Source organism: Salvelinus alpinus, chromosome 25 (genome assembly GCF_045679555.1).
Source record: "Salvelinus alpinus chromosome 25, SLU_Salpinus.1, whole genome shotgun sequence".
In the NCBI taxonomy this organism is placed as follows: Eukaryota; Metazoa; Chordata; class Actinopteri; order Salmoniformes; family Salmonidae; genus Salvelinus; species Salvelinus alpinus.
Window position 1 is genome coordinate 34,316,680 of NC_092110.1, and position 12,567 is coordinate 34,329,246.

At 44.1% G+C, this 12,567-nt stretch overlaps 1 protein-coding gene across 3 annotated transcripts in view; it reads right to left on the bottom strand.

Annotated features, from left to right (window-relative positions):
• Positions 1-6,941: 6,941 nt before the first annotated feature.
• The window catches only part of LOC139553855 (leucine zipper protein 1-like), a 72,326-nt gene continuing 66,700 nt past the window's right edge, over positions 6,942-12,567 (bottom strand). For all 3 annotated transcript variants that reach the window (XM_071366598.1, XM_071366599.1, XM_071366600.1), the window contains one exon: positions 6,942-12,176. The gene's annotated coding sequence lies outside the window, so the exon portion shown is untranslated. The remainder of the gene's footprint in view (positions 12,177-12,567) is intronic.

Sequence of the window (12,567 nt, forward strand, 5' to 3'; positions counted from 1 at the left end):
TATCCAGCTAACGTTTGCCACAAATTGGAATTTAACATTTTTAACTTTTTGCAAATCCATAACGTTCTTGTACGTACAGTTGAAGTCGGAAGTTTACATACACCTTAGCCAAATACATTTAAACTGTTTTTCACAATTACGGACATTTAATTATAAGTGTTATTAACAATTGTTGGAAAAATGACTTGTGTCATGCACAAAGTAGATGTCCTAACCGACTTGCCAAAACTAAGGTTTGTTAACAAGAAATTTGTGTTTGAAAATTAAGTTGACTCCAACCTAAGTGTTTGTAAACTTCTGACTTCAACTGTTCATCCACAAATGAATACATACCGTACAAAATGTAACATACTAAATGTAGTATCTCAGATTTACATACAGAATAATACGAAATGCTCTGAGAACACGTTGGGTTTCCATGTCATCTCCCAACATCCTCAAACATAGATGGATGTTGAATCCTGATTTTATAGCAGTCATTTCCTTTCAAATCAGTAAAGGGCAGTGAACAAGTGTACACTTTGGGAAGAAAGAGAGATAATTAGGATATAGCCACACATGTCTGACCTGGGTGGCCTCTAAGTAGCACTGATTCTCCCAGTCCTCTGACCATTGGCCTGCTCCCTGGAGCATGTGTGTGGTGGCCGGGCAAGGCTTTGGCAACCAACGCCATTGTAGGGGTCTGATGGACCAAAGGAGAAATTGCACTCGGCGGTTTGGGAACATAGTTTAGTACCAGTACCCCTATATCATTAGTGAGATTTCCCCTGGGCATGAGGGCCCCTTGACCACAGTAGGGAGGTTTGACTTAACTATAGTAACTTTGGTTGGGAAATATATTAAAATAGCTCTCATCAAGGTTGGCACTGTGTTATTTCCATGTGTTGTTCACCATGGGGCTCAGGGTAGACGTTGGTGGCTAGTGGGCTTTACGTTATTATACACACACAACAGTTTCCATTGGAGTTCTCAAATACCACTTTGCTCTCCTACTGGCAGGTGTATGTCTCCCTGCTGGTCGAGGTTAGTTACACAAGGCTGAGGCCTGTCTGAACGCATCTCCTTCAACAGCCTTGTGACTCACACTGCAGTCTGTACAGACGTCACAGGTGGGGTGAAAATGTGTACACACACATGCACACACAAAATAAAAAGCAGATGCCAGTCACAAGATGTGACAGCAGTTCCAAGAATCAACTCGTAGACGAGGTACTCAGACCAAAGTCAGGATGACAGTAGAATTAATGGAAAATAATCTATGGGCACAGTGTCAAAATGCAGGCCCTAACAGGTTGCGAGTCATGTAAGCTTGTGTTCCTTATTGTTCTAGAACCACTTTGAAACACAAATCACATCTGTCTGTATACAGGAAAGTACTGCAGACATCCACATCCTGTTTTTTAGTTTGACATTTTTTACATTTTAGTCATTTAGCAGATGCTCTTATCCAGAGCGACTTACAGTAGTGAGTGCATACATTTTCATATATTTGTTCGCTGTGGGAATCGAACCCACAACCCTGGCGCTGCAAGTTCCATGCTCTACCAATTGAGTAAATATTCCTAGGTTTTTATATTAAAAAGTTGGAAGTTGAAACAGTTCTTTCTCACCATATGAACTTGCATAGATTACAATTTTGCATAGAGGATGATTCATTTGTATTCTTGACACACACAACATTTAGGTCACTCCAGATGGGACCTGTGTACCATGCTCAGTGGTTCACAGTGACATTTAGGTCACCCACTCCAGATGGGACCTGTGTACCATGCTCAGTGGTTCACAGTGACATTTAGGTCACTCCAGATGGGACCTGTGTACCATGCTCAGTGGTTCACAGTGACATTTAGGTCACTCCAGATGGGACCTGTGTACCATGCTCAGTGGTTCACAGTGACATTTAGGTCACTCCAGATGGGACCTGTGTACCATGCTCAGTGGTTCACAGTGACATTTAGGTCACTCCAGATGGGACCTGTGTACCATGCTCAGGGGTTCACAGTGACATTTAGGTCACTCCAGATGGGACCTGTGTACCATGCTCAGTGGTTCACAGTGACATTTAGGTCACTCCAGATGGGACCTGTGTACCATGCTCAGGGGTTCACAGTGACATTTAGGTCACTCCAGATGGGACCTGTGTACCATGCTCAGTGGTTCACAGTGACATTTAGGTCACTCCAGATGGGACCTGTGTACCATGCTCAGTGGTTCACAGTGACATTTAGGTCACTCCAGATGGGACCTGTGTACCATGCTCAGTGGTTCACAGTGACATTTAGGTCACTCCAGATGGGACCTGTGTACCATGCTCAGGGGTTCACAGTGACATTTAGGTCACTCCAGATGGGACCTGTGTACCATGCTCAGTGGTTCACAGTGACATTTAGGTCACTCCAGATGGGACCTGTGTACCATGCTCAGTGGTTCACAGTGACATTTAGGTCACTCCAGATGGGACCTGTGTACCATGCTCAGGGGTTCACAGTGACATTTAGGTCACTCCAGATGGGACCTGTGTACCATGCTCAGTGGTTCACAGTGACATTTAGGTCACTCCAGATGGGACCTGTGTACCATGCTCAGTGGTTCACAGTGACATTTAGGTCACTCCAGATGGGACCTGTGTACCATGCTCAGTGGTTCACAGTGACATTTAGGTCACTCCAGATGGGACCTGTGTACCATGCTCAGTGGTTCACAGTGACATTTAGGTCACTCCAGATGGGACCTGTGTACCATGCTCAGTGGTTCACAGTGACATTTAGGTCACTCCAGATGGGACCTGTGTACCATGCTCAGTGGTTCACAGTGACATTTAGGTCACTCCAGATGGGACCTGTGTACCATGCTCAGTGGTTCACAGTGACATTTAGGTCACTCCAGATGGGACCTGTGTACCATGCTCAGGGGTTCACAGTGACATTTAGGTCACTCCAGATGGGACCTGTGTACCATGCTCAGTGGTTCACAGTGACATTTAGGTCACTCCAGATGGGACCTGTGTACCATGCTCAGTGGTTCACAGTGACATTTAGGTCACTCCAGATGGGACCTGTGTACCATGCTCAGGGGTTCACAGTGACATTTAGGTCACTCCAGATGGGACCTGTGTACCATGCTCAGTGGTTCACAGTGACATTTAGGTCACTCCAGATGGGACCTGTGTACCATGCTCAGTGGTTCACAGTGACATTTAGGTCACTCCAGATGGGACCTGTGTACCATGCTCAGGGGTTCACAGTGACATTTAGGTCACTCCAGATGGGACCTGTGTACCATGCTCAGTGGTTCACAGTGACATTTAGGTCACTCCAGATGGGACCTGTGTACCATGCTCAGTGGTTCACAGTGACATTTAGGTCACTCCAGATGGGACCTGTGTACCATGCTCAGTGGTTCACAGTGACATTTAGGTCACTCCAGATGGGACCTGTGTACCATGCTCAGGGGTTCACAGTGACATTTAGGTCACTCCAGATGGGACCTGTGTACCATGCTCAGGGGTTCACAGTGACATTTAGGTCACTCCAGATGGGACCTGTGTACCATGCTCAGTGGTTCACAGTGACATTTAGGTCACTCCAGATGGGACCTGTGTACCATGCTCAGTGGTTCACAGTGACATTTAGGTCACTCCAGATGGGACCTGTGTACCATGCTCAGTGGTTCACAGTGACATTTAGGTCACTCCAGATGGGACCTGTGTACCATGCTCAGTGGTTCACAGTGAAGTCCCTATCCAGCAGACGACCTGGTGATGATCTGATTCAACCTCCACAGTGGTTCCCCAAACCTTTTCTGCATTGTGACCCAAACTAAAGCCATGTAGCACATTTCCAGAATTCAATTAATGGGATAATTCACACTCAGTTTGTACAACTGATGTGCCGGGTGTCTTCACAACAGTTTTAAAATAATTTTTAGACAAACTTGTAAAAAATATGCATGCCATCACAACATGCTATCACAAATATGCATGCTATCAAATGCACTTAGTTGTACAACTTGTGAACTGGGCCAATCCTTCATTTGGGCATCTGCTGTTACTAATCCAAGTCTCCAGAACAACTCTATAACCCTTTTACTAGACCTGCTGGCCGCAAGACTGTCCGGGAACAAGCCTAGCCTTCTCACTACCTGGTGGAGCTGTTTAACAGACGGTGTGTGCTGACTAGGCATTACACAAGTTTTGCCCCGATCACCTGATGTATTTGACTAATTTGTCTGCTAGTTTGCACACAGTCAAAAGCCTCTCTCTAGAAAAGCCTCAATTGCAGGTGGTATAAAGTGGTTCACAGTGACATTTAGGTCACTCCAGATGGGACCTGTGTACCATGCTCAGTGGTTCACAGTGACATTTAGGTCACTCCAGATGGGACCTGTGTACCATGCTCAGTGGTTCACAGTGACATTTAGGTCACTCCAGATGGGACCTGTGTACCATGCTCAGTGGTTCACAGTGACATTTAGGTCACTCCAGATGGGACCTGTGTACCATGCTCAGTGGTTCACAGTGACATTTAGGTCACACCAGATGGGACCTGTGTACCATGCTCAGTGGTTCACAGTGACATTTAGGTCACTCCAGATGGGACCTGTGTACCATGCTCAGTGGTTCACAGTGACATTTAGGTCACTCCAGATGGGACCTGTGTACCATGCTCAGGGGTTCACAGTGACATTTAGGTCACTCCAGATGGGACCTGTGTACCATGCTCAGTGGTTCACAGTGACATTTAGGTCACTCCAGATGGGACCTGTGTACCATGCTCAGGGGTTCACAGTGACATTTAGGTCACTCCAGATGGGACCTGTGTACCATGCTCAGGGGTTCACAGTGACATTTAGGTCACTCCAGATGGGACCTGTGTACCATGCTCAGTGGTTCACAGTGACATTTAGGTCACTCCAGATGGGACCTGTGTACCATGCTCAGTGGTTCACAGTGACATTTAGGTCACTCCAGATGGGACCTGTGTACCATGCTCAGTGGTTCACAGTGACATTTAGGTCACTCCAGATGGGACCTGTGTACCATGCTCAGTGGTTCACAGTGAAGTCCCTATCCAGCAGACGACCTGGTGATGATCTGATTCAACCTCCACAGTGGTTCCCCAAACCTTTTCTGCATTGTGACCCAAACTAAAGCCATGTAGCACATTTCCAGAATTCAATTAATGGGATAATTCACACTCAGTTTGTACAACTGATGTGCCGGGTGTCTTCACAACAGTTTTAAAATAATTTTTAGACAAACTTGTAAAAAATATGCATGCCATCACAACATGCTATCACAAATATGCATGCTATCAAATGCACTTAGTTGTACAACTTGTGAACTGGGCCAATCCTTCATTTGGGCATCTGCTGTTACTAATCCAAGTCTCCAGAACAACTCTATAACCCTTTTACTAGACCTGCTGGCCGCAAGACTGTCCGGGAACAAGCCTAGCCTTCTCACTACCTGGTGGAGCTGTTTAACAGACGGTGTGTGCTGACTAGGCATTACACAAGTTTTGCCCCGATCACCTGATGTATTTGACTAATTTGTCTGCTAGTTTGCACACAGTCAAAAGCCTCTCTCTAGAAAAGCCTCAATTGCAGGTGGTATAAAGTGGTTCACAGTGACATTTAGGTCACTCCAGATGGGACCTGTGTACCATGCTCAGTGGTTCACAGTGACATTTAGGTCACTCCAGATGGGACCTGTGTACCATGCTCAGTGGTTCACAGTGACATTTAGGTCACTCCAGATGGGACCTGTGTACCATGCTCAGTGGTTCACAGTGACATTTAGGTCACTCCAGATGGGACCTGTGTACCATGCTCAGTGGTTCACAGTGACATTTAGGTCACTCCAGATGGGACCTGTGTACCATGCTCAGTGGTTCACAGTGACATTTAGGTCACTCCAGATGGGACCTGTGTACCATGCTCAGTGGTTCACAGTGACATTTAGGTCACTCCAGATGGGACCTGTGTACCATGCTCAGTGGTTCACAGTGACATTTAGGTCACTCCAGATGGGACCTGTGTACCATGCTCAGTGGTTCACAGTGACATTTAGGTCACTCCAGATGGGACCTGTGTACCATGCTCAGTGGTTCACAGTGACATTTAGGTCACTCCAGATGGGACCTGTGTACCATGCTCAGTGGTTCACAGTGACATTTAGGTCACTCCAGATGGGACCTGTGTACCATGCTCAGTGGTTCACAGTGAAGTCCCTGTCCAGCAGACGACCTGGTGATGATCTGATTCAACCTCCACAGTGGTTCCCCAAACCTTTTCTGCATTGTGACCCAAACTAAAGCCATGTAGCACATTTCCAGAATTCAATTAATGGGATAATTCACACTCAGTTTGTACAACTGATGTGCCGGGTGTCTTCACAACAGTTTTAAAATAATTTTTAGACAAACTTGTAAAAAATATGCATGCCATCACAACATGCTATCACAAATATGCATGCTATCAAATGCACTTAGTTGTACAACTTGTGAACTGGGCCAATCCTTCATTTGGGCATCTGCTGTTACTAATCCAAGTCTCCAGAACAACTCTATAACCCTTTTACTAGACCTGCTGGCCGCAAGACTGTCCGGGAACAAGCCTAGCCTTCTCACTACCTGGTGGAGCTGTTTAACAGACGGTGTGTGCTGACTAGGCATTACACAAGTTTTGCCCCGATCACCTGATGTATTTGACTAATTTGTCTGCTAGTTTGCACACAGTCAAAAGCCTCTCTCTAGAAAAGCCTCAATTGCAGGTGGTATAAAGCAATGGAAGTGTTGCTCTCACCCAAACACACTTGTGTGCGCGCGCGCGCACACATACACACTCTGGGGTAAGGTGCTGTCAAATCATTAAACTAAAATGAGTCGGTTGGGTTTTCCACTTTCCCATAACACAAAGTATAGTCAAGATAGACACAAAAACATGGTTACAAACAGGTAGTTTATTTTATTGGAATACATAATCCACTGTACAGTTGGCAGCTTCGAGAGCCCTACATGCAGAACGCGGTAAGGTTAAACATGCACAAACGTATATTACCCTAGGACAGAAAAAGCATCCTGCACAGTTTGCTGTGTATCACTGACACACAGAGAGAAGCTCAGAGCAGCGACATCCACAATAACCCTTTTGATCTGATTTCATAAATGTTTCTCTCTGGTTCCCTCCAGCCGCTTTAAGAGTCATTTCTATTCATTTATAAAACACACTGCAATATAAAATACATGATTTCCAACTTGATCGTACAGAACGAAATTCCTCTGTATGTCTATGTGGGAGTGTGAGTAGGTGTGTGTGGAGAATATCCAGTTGTTGATGTTGGAGTGTGTGTAGGTGTGTGTGTCTCGAGGCCTGAACATCTCTTTCTTTGGCAGCACTTACATACAGCACACAAGATGAATAAACCCTGAATGCATGAGAGAGAAAACAGAGAACCTGTTAGAATGACTGATTCCTGAACCGCTAATAACAGGACGCCACATGGAGAATGACTTTAGCCTGCGTGGACGGAGCAGACACGCTCTTGATAAAACGTACATTACTCTCAATAGTCTCTGTCGGCTTGCCATCTCATGTCATAGCTCGAGATCATGACATCTCTCACATTAAAATAACAAAAACAGGAAGTACTCTCCAGGAGTGCATTAATGAGAAAGATGCATATCTAGCAACAACAAAATCCTACATATATTTCAATAAGGCCCACTTTACAAAATTACAAGATTTTCTTAAATAAAATCTATCCGATACAGCTTCCAAAATAAAACATATTTTGTTTTACAAAACTGAAACAAAAAAAACATGAGTTGAAAACAAAAGAAACCCTCAAATTGAATATTTCCCCTTATTTCAGCAAAAATAGTTGAAGAGACAGGGTCTCCATCTTGGAAAACACTGGCGCTGTCTCAGACTGTAAACTGGAAATACTATGGAATGATTATGGCACAATTTTAGAAGGCAGAGACACACATAAGTGCCATGACTAAGGAAATCAATTGAAAAAAGAAAAAAAGGACTTTATAATAATCTGTACAATAAACGTGACAGTCCACAACTCCTCACATTATCAGACGAGTTGTTTCGCAATTGCTCCAAGCAACTTTTTCAATTTGGCCGGTGCAAAAACACACATTTAATATATATATATATATATATATATATAAATATATATATAAACATCTTTGATGACCATACATTCAGCGAAGAAAATAAAATCACAAAGAGTGAAATACATTTCTCAGGGATAAACGCAAATGGAACTTTTGACAAAAGGGGTCTTACTTATGTAGGGTCTTACTTATGTAGGGTCTTAATTTAAGTGCTGGTTAAGTGCAGATTACCGTTTCTGATGTCCAAAGACACCATGAACCCTCGCCTTACAAAAAAGGCCTTACAGGACTAATGGCAAGTCACTCCAAAGAGCCATTTCTGCTCTCTGGTCCCGCTCCACTAACTACATTCTACGCTACCTTGTAAGAGAGGAAAAAAACAATGGTTCGTAAATAACAGATGTTTATACACCAAAAGTTACATAATGAGGAATGTTAAGAGTTTAGTTCTCATCTCAAAAATAGGGTTTTCCTGTCTAAACCTAGTCTCCCTCTGTCAGATTAGGTATGATCGGAGAAGGTCAATCTCCCTACAGCAGCGATCACTCTTGATTATCTGAGCAGACAGGGGTGCTGGCCTTGCATCATAGGATCAATGAAATATGATAACCGACCCATGGTGATGTAGGTCTATGGGAATGACAGCCTGTGATGTTCCTGGGCTCAACTTTGACACGGACCTCTGAAATCAGCATCTCATTAAGATGGGCTGTAGTTCACTAGCCAACTGCAGACTATCAAACACCAGTGAATGAATCGCAACAAGAGTCTGCACAGACACTTTTATATGAGCATCACACATAAACCCTTTGGCTATGATGGACAACCAGCACGTGAATTTTGGTTTACACATCGGAGCGAGCCAGTTCTGACTGGCACTCATCAACTGCCTCCATTTCGGGTTAGTGCTGGCCGCTGCCAAATCGTTTTGCTTTCCTCACAGTATTTATAACCCCCAAAGTCCAAGGGAAAGACGCGATTAGCTCCAGCCTTGACCTTTGACCTTTCGGCTACCCGGGGGCTGTATATCAGTGTCTGCCGGCAAGCTTTGGCAGACTGTAAAACGGCTCTCAGACCTAGCAATACTTATCACGGTCGTTAAGAATCAAGGCATTCTTGGAGGGGAGGGAGGAGGGGGAAGGAGGAGGAAGAGGGGAAACTGGAACCACTGTGCAGGAAAGAAGTGATGATGTCGGAAATACAGATTTGGAATGAGTGGCCTTCTGGCGGTTGTCATCCTGGTAACCAATGACTGGTCAACAACAGAAGCCTTCTGAAGTGGGTAAGTCATCACGTAGCCCTTGGCACATCAGCGCCGGGCTTCTGAACAACATCAAGCGGTGTGTGTGTTTGCACTGAACACATGTTCACAGGATGGGCCAGTAGCCGTGTAAGGGGCCACATGGCGACACTAATGCTTTATGATGCCGAGCTGGAGCACTTCTGACCGGCAAATAGAAAGGTCAGAACATTTTGGGCAGCGAACATTATTTTAAAATGGGTCCTTTGAAGATTTTTTTGGGGGAAAACAAAAAACGATTCAATTCAAAAGATTGGGGGTCTTTTACTCGGCTGTAAATTTTTCTTCAATTGAAACCACAATGGTCTTCTATAAAATATTCTCTACAAATGTGAAAATCTTTGCAAATGTGTGATGACTGCATTCATTATACTTGTCCACACAATCTTTAGACCAACCTTGACTGAAAAACTAGGGAGTAATTCACACAGCCTAGGCTCAACAGCTTAGTAATGTGTAGCCAGCAGGAGGGGAATTGCACCTCACATTTCCACAAGGTTAGAGGAATACAACGTGGTGATTTCGGGGTTGAGTGATTATATTTGTATTCTTTGTGTGTAATGACTTCTTCCATTTCCCATAATCAATACACTATGAAATCTAAAGGACTGTAAATGGTAGGTCCCCATCACCAAATTGCAACATTCACAATGACAAAAATAGGTATATGCATTTTGTGGTAAATAACAAATAAATATGAAAGCTAAACAGTGAAACGGCTGGTCGGCTGCTACTACACAGGCAATGCTAAATGACAATGACTGACCAGTATCAAGGGGAAACTTCCTACCAGAGTTTGTAGTTCAGAGTTTACAGAGTATTGCCTGTATGAGTACATCAGGCCTCACCACCTGCCAGACTAGTTGTGTTTCTATGGCAACCCAGTGATCTCTGTTTCTGGCCAGAGTGACAGAGAACCCTCCCTAATCCAACAATGAAAAGTTCAGTTTAAATATTACAACAAAATACACTTCTATAGAAACAGGGAGAAGTTGAGACGAATCGCACCGCAAACACAGTTGCGTGTATCTGGACTGATTGTTCCTTGTGGTGATTGGAGAATTCCTATGTCTGATTGGCTGTTCACAGCAGCGCAGCACATTTTACTGCTAGATCCAGGGCATCAGTTACAGTTGGAGGAAAGTGCGCTGAAGCAGAGCACCATGGGAATAGTAGTCCTGTTCCAGATGACAAATACATGTCCCCCAAGCTTAAATAAGTGCATTCCATCATTCATTGAGTGCAGACAAAAGGGGATGGACCTTCCTTTCTGCTGTGTGTCCCAATAGACGAATTCTAGAGTCCAGTTGAGCAGGGGGAAGAGACGGTGGCGAGCACCAGGGAGCGAATTACTGAGTAACCAAATGAAGCACAATTTGAAGGTTGTTGATCAAAGTACTTGGCTATTATCTTCCTTATTGCATAGGGACGGATGTTGAAGAGGATATTGAGTTTGCAGCCTATAAGAAAATAAGAACGTGTCTATGACAGGGTCCTTGTCTTTGTTGTTCTTGAAGCAGACAACATGCTGGGAAACATGACTCCAAAATGCTCCTCGTATACATTATGTTGAAACATGCAAACTTCCTCAAAGCCCTACAGTCCACCCTCTTTTAGGCCCACAGGTTAAAAATAGATATAGGTGTATGTGTACGATGTGCAAAATAAAACCCTGCAAAAACTGCTATGGTTGTCAGTATGAAGCAAACACATGAACAAAAGCACACCAAATTAAGCAAAAAATAATAATAATATATATATATATACACATTTCCGAGATCAGAGGACGTTTTAAAAAATCTAAGTAATTCGCTCCCTGTTTTGGTCACATCTTGATGCAGCTCGGGGGAGCTCCGCTTGGAAGTTTCAAAGTGAGGTCTTGTAACGGTCCATTCTGAAAGACAACAAATCCTTCCTTCCTGTGTCACTCCCCTCTTCTCTCGCCCCCCCCCCCCCCCCCCCCACACACACACATCTGTAGACCCAGTCACCCAAGTGAGCGTCTCTCCCTTGTCAAGTCGGAGCAATACAGTATAATACATCAGGTAGGAGAAGAAGCGAAGAGGTGAGGTCCACTCCATTGCGACACTGTATATGGGCATATTATAATAAAACTGAAGTGGTCTGTGCAGATCAGTGACGTTTATAAACCCTGGATTGCTGACACTGTATAAACCACTGGGAGGCTTTGAAACCACCGGTCGGCCATATTGGCACTCCCTAGAATGAGCAGTCCTCCATAGGAATGTATTCTAGAGTATTTCAATTCAATGTTTTAAGGTCAAAATTACATGTATTTAAGTATTTTGTTGTTGTAGTGGGGAGAGTAAACATTAGTACTCTACAAAAAAATACTTAAAGGGATATTTTTTCATCAATTTTTTTTATTTTTATGTTTAGCTCACATAATATATTTTAAAAAGTATTGCCAAAGGTGTCTGTAATAGAATGTCAAAAACGTATGTAGACATAAATAAATGCATTTCCATAGCTTCCAAAATCAAGATGGCTGCACGGTGGCTTCAATACAGCACCCAGTCAGTCATCCAGGGTTTATACATGGATGTTGTAGTGGAAGGTTTTACAGGTGGCCATCTTGTTTTTAGACTCAGAAGCATGGGTTGTTGCTGGACAGGAACTTGGCAGGAACTTGCCTGCCACTGCTGTTGCTAGGGGGGGGGGGGGGGTAGAGGTGTGGGACGCAGTCCCTTCCTCCTTGTTGTGCAGTTTGGGGGTGATGGAGAGCTCTGGAAGAAAAGAGAGCACAAGTCGTACACTCAGAGAGGGCTGGCTGGCATTATTAGAGTAGGAGTAATTAAACTAGCACATCCTTTGATTAAAGTAACAAGTGCAGTAAAGCAGTCCAGTGGCGCAGTCTGGAATCATATTTTTATCCTCTGGCCGAGTTCTAAAAAGATTCCCACCATAGAAATACAGTAGTAGTCATGGCTATTACAGAGCTTCAGTGAGATGAGAAGATGACCCTTCCTGTTGTAGTAGTCATGGCCATCAACTGACGAGACAACAGGAAGGGTCATCTCATCTCACTGAAGCTCTGTAATAGCCATGACTACTACAACGTGAAGGGTCTTCTCATCTCACTGAAGCTCTGTAATAGCCATGACTACTACAACGTGA